The sequence below is a fragment of the Lissotriton helveticus genome, chromosome 1_1, assembly GCF_964261635.1.
Source record: "Lissotriton helveticus chromosome 1_1, aLisHel1.1, whole genome shotgun sequence".
NCBI lineage: Eukaryota > Metazoa > Chordata > Amphibia > Caudata > Salamandridae > Lissotriton > Lissotriton helveticus.
The window spans coordinates 1,708,541,845-1,708,567,027 of record NC_136057.1 but is presented as its reverse complement, the minus strand read 5'-3'; the positions used below and the strand labels follow the sequence as shown (position 1 = coordinate 1,708,567,027).

The following is a 25,183-nucleotide window of genomic DNA, read 5'->3' as shown; positions in this document are numbered from 1 at the left end:
AATTAAATTCGACATTTTAAAGGTTTCTTTCCCGTTAAGGTGACAGCTTCCGGAAACCTCAGCCTTTTCAAGAAGTAAATTACGGCCTGCACCGCTCACTTTGTTTATACTTCGAGAAATGCGATGGAACTTAAAAATACTGCCCCTGTACCGGGCACCCTTGCTAAAAGGACACGGGTCGGCCGTACGCTCAAGATGGCCACCCCTTTTAAAAAGTTCTGTCCTTCTTTTATGTTTACTGCGCCTTCAGGTTCTGGCGCGAAAGTTATTTCAGAAGGTTCGGGGTACTGTGGGCGCTGACTGACAGCCTCCACCCCAGAAGGGTGAAGGTGAGTTGAGATCGAAGTTCAAGCGAGGGGCTTGAAAGCACCCCGAGAGTCTGCATTCCTTATGGATGAGTTGTAGTCTGCATAGAAGCCTGTATTAAGAACTTGGATTTGGCTGTAACGTTTCGTGGGCAGAAGTTGATGGCACTCACCTCTTTTTTTGTTGTTGTAGTAAAGTTTAGGTGAAATGGGTGCAGGAACATTTTTGAGAATTAAAAGTTAGGGTTTTGGAGTGTGATGCTACTTTGCTACAGAATGCCAGCAGACATGGAAATCAAGCGTTTTCCCAATCTAGGAAGCTCATGCAGGTCTGCAGCCAGTGAGGAAAGGAGACAGACGTTTTGAAGCATTATACGTGGGGCAAGGCAGTGAATATATTATAGTAGACTGTAAGAGACGAGTAACCAGCATTTGCAATTCAATAGGTCTCACATTTGTTAAAATTGGAGCTGTTGGTGTTGAAAATAACAATGTTTTTTTACTTTTTTTTTAATTGGCAGTGGAGTTATATTTGCATAGCACTGTGGAAAGTGGTGCAAAAAAGCAAAAGTAAAAAAAATTGTCATTTTCAACACCAGCATCTCTAATTTTAACAAAGAGGGACCCTTTGTATTGGAAATGCAATCAGTCTCTCATTGTTGTAGTTATTGGCATTATAAATGCCAATGTTTTTAGGTCGAGCCTGGGCGGCGCATGCGCTGGGAGGCCTACTATATTTGAGTATGGACTTGAAGCCCCGTCCACTCTACGCCGATTTTTTTACACGTTGGCTTGGGTCATTGTCCTTTGTAAATGCCTGCTTCTGATTCATTAAGAGGCTTGTTAGTCCCTCCTTAGTACTGCCTTGTCTTCATTTTTAACCTCCCACAAGGACTGGCCCTTTTACTTTGGTTGTTACACGGTACGTTTTATTTAGTCTGTAAGCACTATTTTCTTTAATGTTAATTATCAAAACAGGTAAAAAAAAGGCCTTGTAATTTGCAACGCTAATAGCTTAAACTCTTGCACATGCTAGACCTATTGCATTGTAAATGCTTGTTTAACTAGCCATGTTGCAGGGTGCAGTAACATATGTGGCCAAATGAGGACCTCTTGGCCACATATGGTACTGCACCCTGCAGAAGATTTGGTAAATCCACCCTACCCATAATACACTGCGTGGAAGACAGTACCACAAGTACATTCAAATAGTTATCTCCATATATACAATTAGTAGCTTTGAAATGTGACAACATAATTATTATATTAATTCAGGCTTAGGTTGTACTCTGTGTGGAACTGAAGACAGGAAATTTATGGAAGGTTTCATATAAATATGAGATGCTAGTGAGTAAAGTAACCACTGCCGGCCTTGCTTAGGACCAAGCGAGCACCCTGAAGTCCCTTAAGAAAATAGTGCTCTGAGGCTGTAATTAAAACTTAGGGACTAACCACACATGTAACAGGTGGTGTCCTCATGGGAGGTTACAAGAAGAGACCAGGTGCTACTAAGGAGGGACTTCCAAACCTATTGACCAATGAAAAGCCACCATTTACAAAGGACAGGAACAGAAGGCATTTAAAAAGATGGGCGTAAAGTGGGCGGAACTTTACGCGCATATCCTGAATACAGCTTGTCTCGAATAATCCGTAAGCGTTGCCTAGGCGAGACCTTAAAACACGAGCCAAGGTCGCTCATAAAATGTCCTGTGAATCCTGATTTTTTTTCAAAGTCACAGAAGTTACGCAAGTTGTACTATACAACATACGTACAAATAAACAGTTCAATAGCATGGCTTGGAGAGCAGCAACGTAAACATAACCAGCAGCAACATACCATAACCAGCAGCTACATAACAAGGACAGTTGCAAGGTAATGTAACAGAACATTAATGCTATAACAGCAGGTACATCCTACATAGCGTAAAATAATACACAAAGCAACTACATAGACAGCAGATGCATATTTCATACCATAACGTGACAGTAGCTATATACCATAGGAGGCAACATAACAGAGCTACATATAAAATAAACAGTAGAAATACAAAATAACTGCAGCTACGCATTATATAATATAACGTGAAATAACAGACCAAAGATACATAACACAATATAAAGATAGTGACTAGGGGATTGTTGGCGACTACTAGATGTACTGGTGTGAAATGCAGTACCTTACTGGGGTGAAGGTTATCAATGGTGTAGGTGGAGCAGTTGCACCAGATCCAAGGTTTTGTTTTAGGAGGCCACCTGCACCCCATTTATGGTTGATTTTACTACTGAGCAAGGCAATAGAGGGGCATATTTCCCATGCTTCCTTCACGCCTCTTGGGATGTCACTGGAGCTTGCTATGAATGGGTAGATGTGCAGTCTTTAAATCAGTCTTCCACCCCGCTCCTCCATCCCTGTTTCCCACTCCAAATGGGTCATCAAGGGTGCTAGATGCAAAAAGCCAGCAAAAGGGAATGTTCTAGTAATGTGAAGTGGGGAGGGTGGTCAACGAAATAGCTGACTTGTTACACCCTCTTTGAGATTCCTGCTCTGCTGCCCTTGGTACCCTTAGTTAAACTACATTTCCCTCCTGAGTCCCATAACTGAGCTGAATGTCTGCCTTCTGCTGTGTCCTGGACGGGGTAATAAAAAAAAAGCTAAACGCTGCTGCCTTCCCCAAAACACACAAACAGAACACCTATTTTAGGTCTGGCTTGACTGTGCAGCTGTCAGTATACTTTCATGTGATCAACCTAAAAAAGAGCTTTCTGGAGTACTACTGAGGGGACCTTTGGCTCCACCCACATGTTTGCAGAAAGGAGTGCATGTTTAGATTGGGCATAAGTTGTGTGCTTGCAGGAAAAAAAGTGCCCCTGTCCATGCATATGATTGTTTGTTTATGCAATTGCCTGAGCCAGCAACCGTATAGATTCCTCAACCTTTTGTGGGGCGCACATTCATGAATCTGTAATGCGCTTAAAGATTTTTAGAGTAGTATATAGTGTACAGTGTTAGCATTTTTGTATTTTTCTGGTAGCTGAACAGATTGGAGGATGGCTGTCTTGAGGAACATGTTGCTTTATTCCAGTCTCAACACTTTACCTTTCCATCATTAACTTTGGGCTTCAGAGTGCAGTTTTGTGTTTGAAAGCAATATGGAATGTCCAGGGCTACGCTAATCTACATGGATTTTAGGGCTTGCTTGGCACCACAGCTATTGCCTGACCTTATAGTGCTCAATAAAAATCAAGCTTTCAGAGTACAACTGAGAGATGGTCTCATGCTCCACCCACATTTTGGTTTTTCGGAGTACAGGATTTGATTGGGCCAGATGTGTGCATCCACTAAAAAGAGTTCTTGTATTGCACTTTTTGGCTTGTGCCAAAGCTTATACTCAATGCACCAGGACAGACTTGGTTATGTGTCAAGCCAATGATCACATCAATAGGCCTGATCTCTTTATTTTGAAATATTATAGTAACAGCATTAGGCCAGACAAATTTGTTGTCAAAAGCATATGTTAAAATCAACAGGCATTTAAGGGTGGGTTATTTCTTAATTTTACAGCCTACAGACAGGTATTTTGTTATATGGTATCTCACAGATTACAGCAGTAGGCGTGGGTTTTGGTATTTTTACGCATGTGACAAATGTGGCTATATATAATTTTCATTGTGAAAATCCTTGTTAGGCCCTCCTAGGAGAGATAGTATTTTGTTCAGCCAACAATAATTTTGTGTGCCTTTCTAGTTTTTTGACTGTGGGCCAGAAGAGTGTTTTGTGGAAAAGCTTGCGCTCAAAACAGTAGGACTGAGTTGGTTATGGTGACCAGTGATATTGCCTGATTGGTGCACTGGGAAAAGTTTTGTCCAATGTCGTAGGTAAAATGTTATGACAAAGGCAGTTGGTCTAGCTCCTTTAGTGTGGAAAGTATTTTTTTAAGCCAATAAGCCTTTAAGCAGTTGGCTGTTATCACATTGTTTTACAGAATATAGACAAGTATTTTGTTACACATAATCTCACAGCTCTGTTGGCTACCCTTTCGGACAAATTGTGGGGATGTTTCATTGAGATGATTCATGTAAGGTCTTATTGTGAAGGGTCGTGTATTGTTTTGCAAACTGTATTTTTTTATATGATGCTTGTCAATTTATGTGCACTTGAAGAGGAGCTGTGTTGATTAAGGTGTATAGGTAAAAGGAATAGGGAATACATCATGCCAGATTCCATATGGTTGAACTGTTTATGCAACCTAATGACAAAGCATGTAGATTTAACTCACATATTGTGAAAAACACATGTTAAAGGCAATATGCTTTTAAGAATGGAATGGATTGCTTGATTACACTGTGCTAACTTCTGTAGGTATGTATTTTGTTGCATGGAATCTCACAGGTTATCCGAAGTAGACAAGGGTTTTGTTGTTGGTGACCCACCAGAACAAAGCATGAGGATATAAAGTATGTACAAATCAGATCTTTATTAGGCTATTGTATTAGAAATAGCATCTTGCTTTGTCAACTGTAATCTTGTAAACAGATTTAATTTAATGGCTATATACCTAATAGTATCCTTGTGGGAAGGTTTGCGCTCAGTACAGTAGCCTGAGTTGGCTATAGTGGCAAGCCAGTAATAACACCAATAGACATGATTGGTGTGACTGGAAACGTTATACCAGATGCAAAAAGTTGGGTCTGTTTTTTATGAAAGGTAATGACAAAGGGTGCAGCCCAGGGTTATTTATTGTCAGAGGCTTTGTCAAAGCCAGCAAGTCTCCAACAGTGGATTGTTATCACAACATATTACAGGCTGTAGACAGACATCCTGTTACATGTAATCTCGCAGATTACCAAAGTAGACAAGAGTTTTGGTGTTGGTCACCATCCGTCAAACCTGGGAGTAGAATTTCACAGTGATGATGCGTATTATACCATAATGAGAGGGCTTGAATTGTTTTGGCAACTCTAATTCTTGATATATTTATAATGTTATACTTGTGTGCATGATACTTGCAAGTTTATCTTCACTTCAATAGGCCTGTATTGGATATTGTGTCAAACCCATGGTAATGATGACAGGCTTCGTCAGATCACTGGGGTAAAGTTATGTTGGATCCTTAGGTGTGATCTATTTATAATGTAAAGTTATGATAAAGCAAGAAGGCCATTCTTACTGTAAAAAGAATGTTTTTAAAGCAATAGGCTTTTAAAGGTGGGTTGTTGTTACACTGTGCTAAACCCTGTAGGCAGATATTTAGTTACACGGAATCTCGCTGTTACAGTAGAAGGCAAGAGTTTTGGTGTTGACCCACCAGAACAAACCATTGGGATAGAAGTTTGCAATATGGTAATCCTTATTAGGGTTTGATAGCTGTGTTTGTGTACATGTAATTTTTTACTGTATACCTGCTGGTTGCCTTGTGAGAAGTTAATCACTAACCCAATATGTCTAAGTTGAGTATGGTGACAAGCCAGTTGTAAAGGTTACTGGCCTGATTGTTCACAATGAAAAGTTATGATAAAGACAGGGCTAAAATATTGTTAGTGAAAAGCATATGTTAAATTTAATAGGCATTTAAGGGAGGATTCTTATGATTATTAAAGTCTTCAGATGGGTAGGTAGTTACATAGAATCTCCCAGATTACTGTACCAGACAAGGGAATGGTGTTGGTTGCCCCCCTGCCTGACAAACTGTGGGTATAGAAGAGTTGCACTGTCACAATCTTTGTAAGGCCCTCTTAGGCGAGATACTATTTTGCTGTGCCTGCTTTAATTTTGTATACTCTTGAAATTCTATAACTGTATGACTGATGTTACCCCTTGGGAAAGTGAAAGCTTAAACTCAATACAGGAGGCCTGAGTATGTTATGGTGATGTAGGAAATCCACCTTTTCTTCATAATCACTCTTTATTTTTCTCCTTTTACCGGACCCTATATTTTTGCTGCCTTTAGAATTCTATGCAATTTATCTCTGCTATTCAGTAGTAAAGTGCTTGTGTGTGATCCCCTTTAAACGTGGTCGATTTGGCATTTTCCTATTTGGCATAATTAACTTGCTTATACATCTCAAGTATATGGTACAAAGTGTAATCAGGGCTTGAAAGTTAAATGTCAATAGTGGACTGCAGCAACCATTGTGCCATCCACTAATTTGTCCGTGCAAATATGTTTACAGGCCTACCAATGTTGCCAGACTGTAGCAGTGTAAAAACTGCAATTCGATGTGTCACTAATTAAAGTCTCCACAGATCGCTTCAATAAAACTACAGAACATTTCGGAATGATAACTGTGAGGGCACCATAGACAAGACTTTACTTGTAGGACACTAGTGAATTTATCCTATAGTGATAGTCCTTGTACAACTACACCAATGAGGGTAATTTCAGAGACCCTTTTGCCATTCAGCCTATACAGGTCATTGCAAAAGGGCAATAACAAGTTAAATCTCCAAAAGACCAATCTTTCCAGAGGACTCTTGGCAAATACTGTCTGTGCACCTCAGTTCAAAAAGACAGACCATGCAGGAAGGACACTAAAGAAGGCTTTCTACAGGCCATTTTCGTTGTGCTACAACAAAAGAAGCCATCTCAGACCACTCTAAAAGGGCAACAACTAATGCTGCATTAGCGGACCATTCTTGCACGGAACTCCTAGCAAAATTGTCCTCTAAACCTCATTATAAAAGTTCACACACACGAATGCAGCTGCTACAGATAGCCCTCATAAAGGTGAGGGAGCTGCTACAAAAGACACGAATGGCCGTCCAGGACTTCAACCCCAGCAGACAATGTTGCGTCCCCTCTCTGGACTGTTATGATGGTTGTCCTGTGCCAAGTCCGATTGGCAGAATGGCCCACCTGGGCATGGGGAGCTTTGCTTAGTGCTCCCCCATCAAAGTATTGGACTGTCAAGACCCCAGGCCCATCGTGGCTCCCCCGTCTCTGTCAATTAAGGCCTGTCAAGACCATAAGTCCAGCTGGCTGGATGGGTATAGCTAGGAGGTGGCACAGCTGGGCTACTTACCTGTGATAGGTTGCTGTCCTGGTGTATGGTCCTTCTGCTCAGGGTCCTCATCTTCAGCATATGGCAACAGCAGGAGGTGGCGGCAGCAGAACACCTGCTTTGAAGGACTAGAGGCAACGTTTGACTTTCCTCTTAGCTGCCCCTTCCTATGCTACCTGCTATGCAAAACAATAATACCAGTATCACTGGTGGAAGAAAGCGGGTGGTAGGATGCCTGGCATCAAACCAGGGACACAGTGCTGGCAAGCACAGACTCTGTCACTATACAGCATGGGGTCACTCGATCACCCCATGCTGTATATTTCACACATGCTCCGCAGACCTGCAAATACCTGGTTTTGAGTCATGGTGTACACAGGACAGATTTGTGCTGTGTTCCTGCTTCCGTGGTGACTTTGAGACACGGTCCCTTTTATAGATTTTAAAGACCTAGTACATTGCCACAACAGCTTAATGTGATACACCCAGGGCATGTACAGTAATCCACTAAGTATTATAAGGGCAGGCTTGGTGCACTCTCCAGATCGCAGGATCTGGACCTTGCATTGTCAGGGAGAGGCTTTGGCTTCTGCGCACATGCTGGGTTTGCGTGACGCTAGGGTCAAAATAAGTCAACATACCAGTTTAGTAAGGCAATCAGTGGTGGGTACATGTCTGTTTACGATGCATCGAACATTGCTATCCCAACAGATGCCCCTCCCAGATAAGAGTATCTGGAACCTTACTCCAATGTTGGAGAAATCCAGTTGTCAGATCAGCAACATCGGTGGGAAAGTCCCTCTGCATTCTGGTGGTTTATTTCTGCTTGACGCTCCATTGTGAAGTTTAGACCTTGTAAAGAGAGAGGCTATCTAAGCAATTTGGGATTATCACCCTTCGTTGTCATCACCACATGAGTGGTTTGTTATATGTTTGGACCACAAACTTCGTACCAAACTAGTAAGGCCAGACCAATGTCAAAGCCCACACGAGCAAAACATTTTCGGTGGCCGTCGAGTTCTGTTCTCTAGGAGGCAGTCTGCAGCTGTTTAAATGCCACTGGTCACGCTCAACCCTTGTCATCAAGTGGAGCCAGTCCTGCTCCAACAATTTTCTGAGGCATCTGTCAGTATAATGAAGGACTGACCATAGTCTGTGCTGTTGTTTAGGCCATAAAAGGCCTTCTAACACTTTGCAGTCCAAATTGCTACTAGGCTACTTCTGGGATATCGGACTGTTAAGGGCGCTACTTTTGTCCCATAGTTGACAATAACATGTCTGCAGTAGTCAGTGAAGGCTTTCTTTTGAGTCTGGACGGTGAGATCTCCCAATCCAACACAGAGGGGATCATGGCACCCAACTTGTATATCTTTGCATTGCCCCCCTGAGACCCAAGGTAGACTACAGAGGACTGCCCCACCTGGTACTTGGTATTTGTAATGGTCTATTTTTCTCCCTGCATCATGACCAACACCTGTCTTGGGTGTCTCTGGTGGTTCTCCCACAAATTACTAAAGATTGAAATGTCATCAAGGTAGACCACGCAGAACTTCTGGCACTGAGAGAGCATAGTTTACCAGGTGCTAACTAGTGTCTGGAGCATTCTTTAAAAAAATATATATATTTCTACTAAAGAAATGATAGACAATTCACTTTTGTGCAAATAATCCCGTAATGTCAAGTACAGTTAGTATCACATTGACAATAAATTCAATCAGACATATAATTTACATATTCTGTTCTCTATCCCCAGTTCTCCGCAATTCTAACTCCACCATCGGTGACACACATATCTCTCCCCTGTATAAATTCCATTTGGACCATTTCCTGTTCCATTTCTTTGGGTATCCTCTTGCGATAAACACTTCTTTCTCAGCTATCATACACTTATCCATCTCCTTCCTCCATACTGCTACCCCAGGTGGCCTCACTCCCCCCCACCCTCTAGCGATTTCTCTTTTGAATAGCGTGAAGCCCAACGTTACAAATTGTTGTTCCGTCTCTGTAAGATCCGTCGCCTCCCAGATGTTTAGCAGGCCCAGTCGTGGCGTCAAGGTAATCGTCTTTCCCCAGGACAGAATGCATATGTGTTGTTATTCTGTCCCATTGGCTTTGCATCATTCGGCAGTCCCATACCATATGGTAAAAGTTGTCTGACTGCCTGCATCCCTTGAACCAGAGATCGTCAGGCCTAGCCCCAATCCCTGCTAGAGTAATTTCAGTCAGATATGATCGGTGGAAGATACGCAGCTGAATAAGGCGGTATTGAAGTGTGATGGCAGCCTCTCTTGGAGACATCAGTGCTTGCCTCCAATTCTCATCCTCAATTGCTCCTAGGTCCCTTTCCCATTTCTCCTTGAGCTGTCCGAAAGAGTTAGGCATATTATTGCTAAGTTTCCTATAGGTAAGGGAAGACCGCCTTGGTGTGTAGCTGTCTGTCTAATAGACTGTCCTCCAAAGGAGAGGACTCCGGTATGTCTATACAGCTAGGAAACGCCGCCATCAAAGCGTGTCTTATTTGCAGATAGGTCAGGAGCATTCTTGCTCCCAGATACATGACCCTAAACTGGTACATTATCTTGGACATAGAGAATGCATTATTATCCTTGGCACTAGGTGCTAATGCAATCTGATACTAGCCATTGGTCGGATCAAAGGTACTCAAGCAGTGAGCTGCACCCAGCCTGTCCACTAGCTCATCTTCTTTCAAAATTGGGTGTACATCGATTTCTGTCTACTCATTGATGGACTGGTAGTCCACAGAAATGCAAAGGTATTTAGATTCTTGCTTGGAGTCCAATACTACTTGCTTGACCCAAATAATAGGGTAAAACTCACTCACCCTCAAGCCTGACATACTGGACTCGGTTAGGGAGCCTGTAAGCTTTCATTTTTACTGGAAAACTATCTTTACTGGAAAACTATCTATTTCATATACACAGACAGGCGTCAACACTGGGGTCAGGGAAAAGAGAGGTGAAAATTGCCTCAGCAGCGCTTTACACACTTATTGCTGCTCTATCATTTGTTCATGGGCTAGATATACCCATCCACAGAACCATCCTTCGCATCACTGAGAATTTGGAAGCATTTCACGGTCTTCCTCAACATCTTGTATGATTGCCATTATTTTTATTGTGTAGTGTATCTGGAGGCATGACTTAAGCGGATTTGCAAGGAACATCATCTGTGATTCCCTTGCAGCATCTGCTTCGAGCATGTAATTTAATTGAGACGTTTTCTGCATTACCTTGTATACCCAACACCAAAGAAGTTCTTGGACAAATGGGATTTCTCACCAAAGCCTCCTGGTACCTAGTAAACATTCACAAAAGGAGGGAGCACACTACCTGGCATACCATTACACAATTAGCTGACATGCACTGTGATAAATGCAGTGCATGATAACATCCACTTTAGTTGAAAGTCTTTAGTATTAACCATTGTTGGTGCAGCCAGTGCTGTATTTCTCTGGACATGTTTTTCAGGATTGGTGTCCTTCAGTAGACCGTAGCAAGTGAAGTTTGGCGGTGCTGGCAATGCTGCTCAGCTAATTGTGTGCTGGTATGCCAGGCATTGTACTCCCTCCTCCTTTTGTGATTTGCTTCTTGTTGAGTTACTGGGCTGATGAGCTCTGGGATGCACCTGTGCTCTGGAAGTGATACTAAACCTGAGAAGATGGCGAGCAGCAGTACCAGCACCCCCAAATTTCACTTCTTACTCTACTGAAGGATAACCATCCCGAAACACGTTTCTGGAGATACTCTGCATTGGCTGCACCAACAACAGTGACAACTAAAGATTTTCAACTTGAGTGTGTTTTCATGCACTGCATTTACCGCGATGCATCTGGGCTAATTGTGTGCTGGTATGCCAGGCAGTGTACTCCCTCCTCCTTTTGTGATTGGTACCTAGTAAACATTGCTTTCTGTTCATCTCACTCTTTCATCAACTCTTGGCTTGCCTCAAGCTTTATCTATGCCTGGCCCAGGTATTGTGGACCAACTTCCTGAGGCCAGTCGTGTAGTCCACCACATCCTTTTGGGGTGACTCAAAAGTTCCTTCCCTCCTTTCTCTGACTAAGGTGAGTGGGCTAGACACTGGGTGCACAAACAGAAAATGGAAGTTACTAAAACCAACTCCCTTCTCTGGAATATTTTTGTAGGTGAATAAGAGACAATGCAGGAAAATATAGAGGTTTCTTTTTCTTTTATAGTTCTTTATTGTTTTTCCAGATATTGACCTTTCCAATTGCAATGAAAGTCATTGTCAAAAACACAGTCGCTGACTCTTCAGATATACATATGAGCTTTGATCTTATATTATCATGGAGCTGTCTTATCACAACAGTTGCACTATAATCATGTCTCATCAAACAAAGTTTTAAACAGTTTCAGCGCAAACCCTGAGCACCCATCGCCCCAACCCACCATGTCCTCCATGTGTACTGTTACTGGTGTTCTGATTATGTACTGCCCACAATGGAATTCCAAGTGACATATACAATAGAGTGTATTCCCCACAACATCTCTGACAGATGATGTCCATGTGTCAGCCCCCCCCCTTGCTGGAATGTTGATGGAAAAGTGTATATGTGTTATGCATCAGCAAGGCACTGTCGCAATATGGTTGTACTTTTGTTCAAGGTCAGTGTGGTCATGGGAGCATTTCATCCGATTTGCCTGGACTGCCAGGAGTAGTATGTCGCAGCTTGTGGTAACAGCTCCTCTCTTTGTCTACTGATATGCATGTGTCATCACCAGTATCGCTGCTGTGCTCCACTTGATTAAGTCTTGGAGCCATTGTGTGATCAGTGGGCGCACTGGTAATTGATCCTGGGGTTCTCTGGCTTGGGTTCCATCATTTTAAGTATTTTCAAACATTTCCAAAAACCTATTGGTTATGGGTGGTATGCTGTAGAGAAGTGTAGTTCACACCATTTTGCTCTCACAACGCTCTAATGTGAGTGGAGATGAAGATGGTTCCCTGGTCGGAAAGCTCTGTTGTAAGGAATCCAAGCCTTGAAAAGATCCTAGCTAGCACTTTAGCAGTTGTGCTTCTCAGAGGTACCACCTCAGGATACCAGGTGGCATGATCCACCACAACTGTGATATGCTTGTTGCCTGATGCTTGGAGGAGTGGATGGCCAAAGGGACCAACAATGCCAATTCCCATCCACTCGAAATGAGTACCTACTACTGTCAGGGGCACGAACGGTGTCTTGGTCTTATCCTGACTTACCGCTCAGTCGGCAGGTAAGTCAGGTTCTACAGAACCCCTCTGCATGCCTGACCAGTACAATCAAGAATCAAACCTATCCTAGGATTTTTTTATGCCTAGGTGTCCTGCCAAGTCACTCAACATGTGCTAGAGGGAACTCCCCCAGGGTAGGTTCTTTAGTAGCTAACGGACTCTGCTGCCCTGACAGTGATTGCAAATCCAATACCTGGCCCGCTTAGGGGCCTAACACTTCTCTCCCTCTGGAGGAGGGGCGATGGACACCACAGGCATGTGCCTTCTGAGAGCCAACCCCGATATGCTCATTATCTCTCTTGGCCGTATACATCTGGGATTGAGACTGATGCGCAGCCTCTGGTCTGATTTACACAGCTATCATTGTGCAAGCCTTGTAAGCTTCTGGTACTAAACCAATGGCTTTAAAATCCTTGCACAAGAGACCAACCTCCCACCACCCTGTTTCTCTTTAATCCCCCACCACCTTGTTTCTCTTTAATCCCCCACATCAACCATGGCTAAGTAGCCATTGATTTCCACCTCCGCTTGGGCAATCTGGTTCTCGGTGTTGTTCCCCACTGGATACTAAGAGTGTGCTGGACTGAGACACTAACCCGCAACCATAGTCTTGTAAGCCCTTGTATCCCACAGGGCAGGAACCTTATTGAAACTAGCCTCCAACACAACCCTGTGGTATTTGCATGAATATGCTTAAGAGCACTGGAGTTACTTTCCCAAACATGCCTTGCTACTAGGTTGAGTGCAATAGGGCCCTCTTTCTTTTTTCTCCTTGTGTCTAATACACTTGCTGTAATGCATGCAGCTGGCACAAGGCCTATCACTTAACAGGACTTTTGTAGCACCCCTCCTTAAGACACGTACAAAACGTGATGACTTTGGGCTTGGAAGATTCTTCCTATGTTCCATTTTCCTTTTGTTTCTGATTTGGATCCCAATTCCCTTTTTGCTGTGCCCTTCCGTGGACCCTTAAGAATTTCCCTGGCCATTACCCTCCGATTTGGAAACAGTCTGCTGACTTTCTCTCTCATTTTTGCTTAGAGCCATTATGCTCCAGCCCTTTCTTGGCTATGTTAGCTTATGCAGGTATCATGGTTCCTAGGGTATCCACGGGTGGGGTCGCTCTCCAACCTTCTGTCTTCCACGGGGTTTGTTTAGGGTCCACTGGGAAGGGTCCTTCTTTAAAATTGAAACCGCAACTTACCCATTGACTTGCATTGATCCTGCGGTCATTTTACCACTCTGCACACGGCCGTGGGGCTCCTGGTTACTTATCTTGGGTGGTTCCTTGGGTCCCCAGCACTTCTCCATCTTCTTGGTATAGTCTTGACTTGAGTCATGGTTCGCATAGCATTATTTTAGTATATGATTTGGTCTCCCCCGGGTGACCACAGTGTATTTCTGCTACTTAACTGTTACTATTGTAAAGTATTGTGTGCATTGTGTATATCTCAAGCTAGGAGATTCCTGTATGTGTTAGTGAGTGTCTTATAATAAATACATATTTTTATAAATACACTGTGTGGTTCTTTTTCCCTTAATCCTACCTATAAGATTATGTTCTGGTAAAACTAGCTGCTTTACACTCCTTCTGGACTAAGACTGAAGGCTGCTCTCCACAGCTACCACTTAGAGAGCTTACTAAGGTTGTCTAAGACCACTAAAATCACCATAAGGGTGGTCTGGATTGGTGCAAGGCACCCACTTACATAAGTGTACACCATATAACAAGCCAGCTTCTCACACAGGTACACTCATTCCTAATCTTAAGAGACAGATAAGCTTCTGGGCACAACCTCTGCTCTTCCACCAGAAAGTGCACTCTTCAAGAGATGTCCCCTTACCTCTGGGGTACTGTTGGTCGATCGGACAACAGCCGTGGTCACACAGCAGTCCTGTGAGTACACTGTAGAAAACTAAATTTCTAAATCATGAAGAACTTGGAACTGGAACAAAGTGGGGTGGTTTGGATCCCACTTTAAGACACATATTCTGTCTCTGAGATTTCAGAACTGGTTTTGTTGGGTTCACTTGCAAATGTTGTTTTCAGGCTGCTTTCCAGACACAGCCTTTTGTGCTAAGTTTTGGCACTCTTTGCAGATAACAATGGGGCTGGCTGTCAGCAGGAGAACCCAAAACATGGGCACAATGAGGTGAGCTCACTTCACTTGGCTGCCATCAGCCTTAATGAAGCAGTAATTAAAACCAGACAAAAGCACAGGCCTAACCTAGAAATGTTCTCACCTTAAACAATAGGAACTGCAGTGCCACCCTTCACCCCACCAACTACTTAACAGGCAGTGTTCATTAAGAGCTAATTAGGAGTCTTTTGCTAACTTGGCGAACTAGCAAACCTGGCAACAGCATCCCCACAATGGAGAATCTGGATTGAGCAGCTAGAGAATTACTGTCGGCACAAGAGAAACAGACAGAGCCGTCAGAAGATCGCTTCTCCTCCACTATGCCGGAGAAGAAATCTATAAACTATTCAAACACCTACCAAATACAGGCATAATCACAGACTACGATGCAGTGGTGAGGGCACTCAATGCTCACTTCGACCTTCAGCTCAATCCGGACTTAGAGAGGATCAAGCTGCGCCAGGCCGACAACATGAAGGGGAGTCCATTGACGTATGCCAGATAACGTGAACTAGCTAGCGCCTGGACAGCGAACCACCAGCCCAGGGAGATCCGGGCACAGGTCATCCAAGGGTGCATAGACAAGGTGCTCAGAGGTCTAATCCTGCGCCAACCCAACATCAGCCTAGAGGACATCCTGATTCTGCGGCGCAGGCCAGAGAAATGGACCAGGCCTTTACACGGTCTCCGGAGAAATCGGTGAACATCAAGACTGAGCGTGCGGATGCTAGCCGGGTGAGAAACAGGAGTGACACTACCCGGAGGCAGAAATTCACAACAACCAAGTCAAAATGTGGGTACTGCGGCCAAGAGGAACACCCCATCAGTGAGTGCCCCGCCCAGGGCCAGATCTATGCGAACTGTGGGATCACCAACCATTTTGCGTTGGTCTGCAGGAAAAAGTCCTGAGGCAAAGGTACTAAAGACAACCAACCACTATCGAAAGCAGCAACTGTCCATCACAAATTAGTGCACCAGGACGAACCCAGAGAGGCAGGTAAATCAAACTGCCACCTTGAAAACTCTTCCCAGAAGATACTTTTTTCTCATCTCCTTCAAACAAGAGCTGATGCGCGGCCAGAGACCACAGCCAACATGTTGTCCGCATAGCTGGGTCGGATGTCAAGGCCATTGACACAGAGCGTCATTCAATGTAAGGGGGATCCAGCAGTACAACCTTCTTCGACCAAGCCAACACGGACTCCATCACAGACCAGGATCTTTGCCTATGGGAGCCACTCCCTGCTATGCCTCAAGGGGCGGATGTCCGTGCCAGTACGGTCTGACGAGCAAGAAGTCATGACGACGATCCACGTCATTGACCAAGAGGCAGACACGCTAATTGGCAGTCACACTGCTGAAGACCTGGGTCTGGTATCCTTCACCATGAGTGTCCAAACACACCAAGTTGATGACCTGCTAAATACATTCCCCAAGCTGTACAAAGGGCACCCGAATAAAGCTGCACATTGACCTGTCGATCACACCAGTGGCACTGAGTTACCGCTGCATCCCGTTCCACCTACGACCCCTGGTGCAGAGAAAACTAGAACAACTTGGAGTCATAGAAAAGGTGTCTGGTCCAACCCTTTGGGTCTCCCCGATGGTGATCGCCGAGAATCCCAAACAACCGGGGAAGATACAGCTATGTATCAACACGAGGCTACTTATTCGCGCCATCAAACTGGAATGGCACATCACGCCCATCCTAGACGATATCATTGCTGATGTCCACGGTTCCTGTTGGTTCTCGAAGCTGGACCTCAACACGAGAGACCACCAGCTACCCATGGTGGAAGAAAGCTGGTACCTCACCACCTCTGGTACCCACCTGGGCTGCGCCGATAAAAACGCTTAAACTTTGGGATCTCATCAGCCACCAACGTCTTTCGGAACACCATACGTGAAACCTTGTCTGGCCTCCCTGGCATCCTGAATGTCAGTGATGACCTACTCATCCACTCTTCTACTGCAGTGGAGCACTACAAGCACCTTAAGGACACTGTGGCGCCTCAGCAAACACAGGGTGACACTACACCGGGACAAGTGTTTGTTCTTTCAACCTTCTCTTGAATTCTTCAGATACATCTTCAACCACAGCGGAAGTCAGGTAGACCCCGCAAGTCACAAACAATAAAACAAGCACCTGCACCCAGCACACCCTCAGAAGAGAGGATTTTCCTCAGCATGGCCACCTATTGTGGGAGGTTCATCCCTAGCCTTGTCAGAACCACTAATGGCTCTCACAAAAACGGACGCTAAGTGGGTGTGGAGCCACCGGAAAGAAGAATCGTTCCAAAAGATTAAAGACACCCTCCTCGACAAAGCTGTACAAAGCGAACATGTAGAGCCTTCCTCCGGGACGCCAATACTGGGCACCAGAGGTCTGAGAAGCGTTGACGAAGATGTGGAGATTGCGTGACTAATTTAACTCTACCCAAGATGGGATCCGACTGCGAGGGTCTCACGTTGTAATCCTGAAAGCCCTCAGATAACAGGTCACGCAATTCGAGCAAGGAGTCATAAGAATGAAGTCAAGGATGAGGGAAAAAGTGTGGTTCCCAGAGCTAGAAGCAATGGTAGAAGATCTAGTGCAAACATGCCCAGCATGCCAAATGATAAGTACACTGGAGCAGATGGCTCTGTTGATCACCTAAGCACTGTGTACTAATCCCTGGTCCAAACCAAACGTGGGCTTCAGAAGCTTCCCTGATGGAAGGACCCCTCTTGTTCTCGTGGATGCACACTCCCAAGTATCCAGTGGTAGAAGTGATCACCTTACCCGCGTTCATCCTTGTGGCCCCTATTCTGGAGAAGGTGTTTGCAATTTTCGGCCTCCCAACACAAAAACCGGAGCGACAACAGACCCCTGTTTCACGGAGCAGAGTTTGTGAATTCCTTAAATTGCGAGGGATCCGACAAGACGTTATCACTCCACAGTGACCGCAAGCCATCAGAGACTTAAAGGTTTATGCATACGCTAAACAAGACACTACGCATTGACACCGTCGAACTAGCCGAACCTGAACAACACCTCCACCTATCACTCAGGGAATATCGTAGCACTCCCCACTGCACAACTCAACAAACTCCTTGGGCTTTGATGTTTAATGGGTAGCAGAGGGACCTGATCCTCACTTACCCAGGATGGGTGCCGCCACCCAATGACACCCAGAGGACCCAAGCACGTCACAAATGGTGCAACACACAAGACTGGGCACGATGCCAGGCCAGACCAATGTCCCTTTCACCTGGAGGTGCTGTCATCCTCTGAGACAGTCAACCAGGGTGGAAGTTCAGGACTCCTTATGAGTCTGGGATATGGACACTGCAAATGATGGCACCATGGTGATGGGCAGAAAGGAATATCCAGTAACGCCTCCTGGTTCAAAGAAGTTATATCATCATCAGCCCCAGGGTTGGGCACAGATGAAGAACACGATGGCGGGGATCCCGATGGTGGCAATGTGGTTAGAAAAATGGCACCAAAGGGGCGTGGCTTAGCCAGCAAGCATGGCGGTCGTGTAGAGTGCGAGCTCCGACCAGCCGGATATTATCCTGCCTTGTAGATCCTGGCCCTGAGCATTTCCGAGGGCATCCAGCGTTGTGATACACTGCCCCGCTCCGGGGGCATCATCCAGCGGCGGCTGTGGCTTTGTGGTGGCTCCGTGGGGCGAGCGGAGGCCCGGAGAAGCGGAGGGGCCTGCCGGGTCTGGCTGGGCCTGTGACCGGGGCCTCTATTTTGGCGCTCCCTGGGCCGGACGTGCTTGGCTGGGTTGGCCGGGAGCTGGAGAGGTGGCGGTGACCGGAGCGCAGCTCGCTTGCGGTCCAGCAGAGCTGAGCGCGCCAACATCCTGTGCCTGGGGCCTGTCATCACCCCTGGGGGGGGGGCGAAGAGAAGTGCTGCGGCGCCCAGCGGGGGAGTCGGCTCTGGCGGCGGCCGGCGGGAGTGGCCACCATTTTGGGTCCCCCGAGCTCCCTGGAGGCCTGCGGACGGAGACACATTGGGGGCTCTGCTGGACTGCCCTGTGATTGAGGAGAGTGTCGGGGGCCCCGCCGGGTGTGACCCGGCTGGGCAGGAGCGATCCGGAGTGCCTGACTGCACCGTGTGCATTGCGGTGAGTGCAGCCTGCCTGTGGTCGGTGTGGCCCTGATGGGCAGAGGCCCCTGGAGGTTTGGGAGCTCGGGGGCTAGATCGGGCCCCATGGGAGTCGTGTGCTGATCCATTGGGCCAGTGGTGTGGTGTCTGTGCTGGGCCCCCCCTCCCCCGGAGATACACCGAGGCCAGCAGAGGCGCTGTATGACCGTGGCTTGGATTGGGGGCCCTGAGGTTTGACCATGTGGGCGCTGCTGGCTTGAGGACCTGCCTGTGCTTGACCACCTACACTATACCTGCACTATTTGGCTGCGAGACACGGGGGTCAGGCCGGGTGGTCGGTGGGGTCCTGTGCATGGGCTCGAGGGGTGCCCGGCGACTCACCCTCCTGGACTGGCGCAGGGGAGACTTGGCTCCTCGCCCAGCAACTCTTCTCCCGCCTCTGCTATCTGAAAAGCAGCGTCGAGTGGGCCAGTGGGCAGCTGTTGTGGCTTGCTAGGCCTGCCTGGACATTTGCTGACCTGCGGGTCCCGGACAGTGACCGTCGTTCGTACAGAGGTTAGTGCTGTTCCTGGGCTCGCTGCTGCGGCTGCCAAGACGCGGGGCCAGGCGGGTGGCGGTCTAAGCAAGGGACGCTGGACAAATTCACTGAAGCCGGCTCGGCATCCGACGCTGCCGGGTCGCAGGCTCCGGCCCCGGATAATGCGGCATTGTTTGCTGCGATCACGCAGTCCAGAGACATGTTGGGTGCTAAGATTGGAGCAGTTGGGGTGGATGTCACACTGCTCCGCCAAGATTTACGGAACGCGGTCGAGAGACTTACCAGTGAGGAGACCCGCATCTCCGAAGTGGAAGACGACGTCTCTGTGCTAAAGAAGAAGAAGAAGATGGCGGCGATGGAGAAGCTACAGAAGGGCCTGGCGCGGCAGAACAACCTGCGCTTTGTTGGATTTCCTGAGGGTTGCGAGGGGGACAACGTGGAATGCTTCTTGGCCCAATGGCTGAAGGGTTGGCTCCACCCGGATACTCTTTCCCGCTGCTTCGTTGTGGAGCGGGGCCATCGGGCCCTCATGCAGAAGCCTCCTGTGGGTGCGCGCCCGAGGCCGATTATCGCCAAGTTCTTAAATTACTCCGACCGGGACGCTATCCTGAGGCAGGCGAGAGTGAAGGCCCCGCTCATGCTTGGCAACGCTACCATCCTCATCTTCCCGGACTACACGAAGATGGTTCAGTAGCAGAGGCAAGCGTTCCTAGCAGCCAAGACCCGTCTCCGCGGCCTCAAACTTCAATATGCCTTGCTCTATCCCGCACGCTATTCTTTGATTCCCCGGAGGAAGTGTTTCAATGGACAGACGAGACCGTTAAGATCAGGGTCAATGCGCCCTTGGGAGGCGACTCTGACTCTTCCTCGAGTGGAGTGGTCGGTTAGGGACTGAGAAGTCAACTGAGGCGTCGTAGAAGATCCGGGTCTGGCCGCGCATCTCATGCGGGATCCGCGTCCCCACAGCCTGGGCCGGAGCAGGGGCTGCCGGGTGGAGAGAAATGAAGACTGCGACTTACACATTGATCTCTATGGTTGCTCTTGGAATGCTCAGGTGCCCTGTATTGGGCTGGACACCTGCCCTGTAAGAGTGGGTGGGTAGGGGTGGCGACTCCCTAGCTATTGGGTATGTTCAGGGGATCCATTGGAGGGGGTGACTTTAGGTCCCCCGTTGGGGGCCATGCCGCGATCCGACCGTGACCGGTACTTCCATGTTGGGAGGTGCGGGGTGGGTGTTGGGGGTAGTGTTTGGGTGGGGGGTGGCTTTGGTTGCGCTTATTTTGCTGCTGTCTGTACACTGATGTTTACATGCTGGACCGTCGGGGCCTCCGCTACCCATGCAATGCCCTTTTCCAATGTCGACTGTTCAGGATGGGGGGGCCAGTAGCTCCAGGCACTACGTATTTTGAGTTGGAATGTGCGGGGGGTGTTAGATAAAGTGAAGCGGGGGCGGTTCTCCGATATGCCAAGAGGGCCGGGGTAGATGCTCTGCTGCTTTAGGAGACCCACCTACTAGGTACAAAGGCGCTTTGCTTATAACGTTTCGGATACACACATGCATACCATGCAGGGTTCACGAGGGGCTTCCGGGGGGTTGCTGTCCTTATACATCGCAGAGTTTCCTTTATACACGAACGGAGTTGGTCTGACCCTCAGGGCAGGTACATCTTTGTCCAGGGGAGGGTTGAGGGCGACAGGGTGACACTTGGTAGCATTTATGCCCCACCCCCGCTGCAGTGGCCCCTGGCGGAGAAGGTCATGTCCCTCTGGAATGAAATGCCGGATACCCTTGCTATAGTCCGGGGGGATTGAAATGATGTAATGGACATACGCATGGATCGGTGGCGGAGGGGGGCGACTGACGCGGGCGTGGATGCGGAGGGACCCCCCCACCAGGCTCCGTGCCCTCGCCACGGGCTTGGACTGGGTGGACTTCTGGAGGTATGGACATGGCGTGCGCCGAGAGTACACCTATTTCTCCTCTGTGCATGGCTCGTTTTCCAGGCTGGACTATTTATTTGTCCCCAGGGGACCGGCCCAGAGGATCGTGTCCTCGGACTTCCTACCGAGGGCTCTGTCCGATCACTCACCAGTGGCCCTTACTTTTCGTGTAGGCCCAGCCAGGCACCCATTTCGATGGCGCATGTCTGGATGGCATCTGCTACAGTTTGATTATAGAGAACATATGTCTCGGGAAATTGACCATTACTTGATGACCAAACACGACTCAGTTGACTCCCCGACGACCCTTAGGGAAGCCCTGAAACCTACCCTGCGTGGGGTGGATATCTCCTGGTGCGCGGCGGCCCGGCCGGAGAGGCGGCGGGATCTGGTGCGGCGGGAGGCGGAGTTGGTTGTATTGGAACGTAGGAGTAGGGAGGAGGGTGGTAGATCTATAGGACGGAAATTAGTTCTGGCTCAGCAGCAGTATGCAGCGGTCCTACTTGATGAGGCACGACAGGCCTGGTTGGCTACCCGTAGTCGGGTGTATCGGTGGGGGGACAAATCCTGTAGGATGCTCCACCGCCTATGTCAGGGCGCTTTCCACGCCCAGCCGCTGCTGCAGTTGTTGGACTCGGCGGGATCGCCGGTTTCTGATCCGCCTGCTATTGCGGAGAGCTTTGCCACATATTATGAGGAGCTCTACATACCTCAGGAGTGCCTGTGGGCCGAGGTCGTTCAGTGGTTCATAGATGATCTCCCCCCGCTGTCGGTCCCTGACGAGGCGCGAGACATACTAGACAAGCCGTTCACTGATGAGGAGCTGGGCACGGCCTTGGGCGAACTCAACCCCGGTAAGGCGCCGGGCCCCGACGGGTTCCCCTGTGAATCATTTAAGAAATTTCATGTGCAGTTGGGCCCCCGTCTGCGTCCGGTAATTGAGGAGGCGTGGGAGAGTGGAGTGCTCCCGCCGGACTGGAGGCACGTGAGGTGGTGGTCTTTCTGAACCCCCGGGCCGACTCCCGGAGAGCCACACGTCCTACCGCCCAATATCGCTACTTAACACGGAGGCCAAGGTTTTGGCCAAGGCCCTAGCTAACAGGCTCAAGCCTTATATTGCCGACCTGGTCCACCCGGACCAGGCGGGCTTCATGCCCTGGAGGGCGACCCGGCACAATTTCAGGCGGGCCCAGGTTACGATTTCTGCCTGGAGGAGTTTAGGTGAACCGGCTGCATTGTTCTTGGCGGATATGGATCGTGCCTTTTATTCTTTGAGCTGGATGTATTTATTTGCCCTGTTACGACGCCTCAACTTGGGTCCTCGCTTTCTGGACTACGTACAGCTGTTGTACACTGATCTCACTGCTTCCGTGCGTGTTGGAGGAGCGGTTTCTCTGCCTTTTCCAGTTCAGAGGGGTACACGACAGGGGTGTCCCCTCTCCCCGTACCTGTTCGCGCTGGCCATGGAGCCTTTAGCTGCGTGGGTGCGGATTGATGCCCAGCTCAAGGGCTTCTGATGGTCCCCCGGCCTTACCAATAAAATAGCGTTGTACGCAGATGATGTGCTTTTCTTCCTCACGGACCTTGATCGGTCGGGGCCGTGCCTGCTGCGCATCCTGCAGATTTTCGGGGAATCCTCCGGCCTGTATGTGAACCCGGGTAAATCCACCTTGTGGGAGCTGGGCGACGGACAGACGGACGGTCGGTGAGTGGGCGGTGGACATACAATTGGCTGCTGGGGGGATGAAGTACCTGGGAGTCTATTTGTCCGAGAGTGCGGGCGTCTCCCGGGCTCGTAACCTTGCTCCGATTTGGGATCGCACACGGGCGGATCTGAAGGTGTGGTCTCGTATGCCATTGTCTCTTTATGGGAGGTCGGCAATATTCAAAATGGTGGCGCTCCCACGGCTTGTGTACCAACTGCAGAACCGTCCCTACCCTATTCCACCCCGCTGGTTTCAGCAGGTCAACTCGGCGCTGGGCGGATTTCTGTGGGAGGGGGGGACCGTATGGGTGGCGCTCCGGACATGCTTCCTGTCCACATACGCAGGGGGCCTTGCCACATCAGATATCCTCTCATACTATCAGGCAGCGCATCTCTTGGTCCTCAACGACTGGTGGTACGGCAACAGGGGTTATCCAGCTTATGCGGTGGAGCGCCACCTGATGGGCTCGTCGTCCATCCACACATTACTCTATTCGGCGCCACTTTTGCGGGGTCTTCCATCCGCCACACAAGCGGTCTTCTCTATCTGGCGGCAGGCGCTGCGCAGGATGAAATGGTGGAATGTCCTTACTCGGGAGACCCCTCTTTGGAGCAACGGCCGCTTGCCCCACTTGGAGACCCTAAGGGGTTTCGGTGGGTGGGGCGCAATAGGTATCTCCTCTTTGGGAGATGTAATGTCGGGTGATACCTTGAAGTCTTTCTTAGATCTGCAGAACGAATTTGGGATGCCCCGTTCTCAATTCTTTCGGTTCCTCCAATTCCGACATGCTCTGACACTGTATCTGACGGGATTTGATACTCTCCCGGACTTTAGCCCACTCGAGGCCCAACTGTTTATGGGGGAGCTTCCAGACAAAAAACTGTCCCGCATATACCAGTCCCTGGTGCGACATTGTTCCCCTGACCTACAGAAGCTGCGGGCGGCATGGGCGGGGGATGTGGGGGAGCTGGGGGAGGAGGGCTGGATGGAGGCACTGGCGAGTCCCAGGGGGGCGGCGATCGCCACACGCCTGAGGCTCATACAATTCAAATACCTTCACCGTACATACTTTACTAGGGAGTGTCTATGGAGGGCTGGTATGATAGGCTCTCCGGACTGCCTGCGCTGCGGGTCACAGGTTGGCACACTTCTACACACCACATGGGGATGTTCGGGGTTGCATAGGTTCTGGTCTGGGGTCTTCCGCTGCCTATCAGAGGTGTTGGCATGGGAGCTGCCTAGGGATCAGAATTTGGCATTATTACATGTTATGGAAGGGGTTGGGGGAATCGCTTCAAACGTCACTTGTTGCTGCTTGGTCTCACCCGAGCTAAGCGAGATATCGCTCGTGGAAGGCACCCTTGGCTCCGCCCCTGGCCTCATGGAAGAACGGCATGGACTTTTGCACGGGACTGGAGCAGCCCATTTTCCTGGCCAGGATTTCGGATTTGGAAAAAGTGGGCTGATTATAGGGAGCTGGACTTGGACCCCCCACCGGAGAGTGAATCCCTTCTGAAACTTTAACTGTAGGGGGTGGTTGGAGTACGTCGGTAGTGCTCCGATGGAATTGGTGTGTTTTCAATGTGTATATTACGTTTTTTTAGTGGTCTAGAGTACGGCAGCAGCGCAACCTTGGGGGGGGGGGGGGGGGGGGTTTGCATTTTATGAAACTGTCTGACGATGCTATACTTGCTCGAGTGATGTGTGCAATAGACTCCGGAGCTCGGGGCTTTGCATTTATATCTGTGCAGACTAATAAAGTCTGTTTTCAAAAAAAAAAAATGGCACCAAAAGTCAAATCCCAACAAACACCCATGAACATCAGCAATGCACTCCGCAAAGTGCACCCTCTCTGTGAGCCGCCCCTCCAAAGTTGGCTCCATCGATATCCTCTTAGGCCGTACCCCTAACCAAGCCGGCGGCTCCAAGACTTTGCATGTTGAACACCATGAACACAATTCTTCAAGACAGAGTTGGGAAGGGATGTTGCAGGTCAGCAGGCTTGCTACAGAAGTCAACCACTGGATGTATGCACACATCATCCCCCGGCCCGGCCAGGCCTGGCCAGGGGGGAGTAAATGAATGGGAGTGGACCGCTCGAGGTTCGACTCCGACCACATGAGTGAGTCTATAATTTATTTGTATGCTGCGTTGTTAAGCATTGCACTATACTAGGCGGCCCAAGCGAGACGCAACAAGTA

At 48.4% G+C, this 25,183-nt stretch overlaps 1 protein-coding gene across 1 annotated transcript in view; it reads left to right on the top strand.

Moving 5' to 3' along the window:
- Window positions 1-234: 234 nt before the first annotated feature.
- Window positions 235-25,183, top strand: part of TIMELESS (timeless circadian regulator) — a 327,088-nt gene continuing 302,139 nt past the window's right edge. Inside the window, exon 1 of the mRNA XM_078689100.1 lies at window positions 235-329. The gene's annotated coding sequence lies outside the window, so the exon portion shown is untranslated. The remainder of the gene's footprint in view (window positions 330-25,183) is intronic.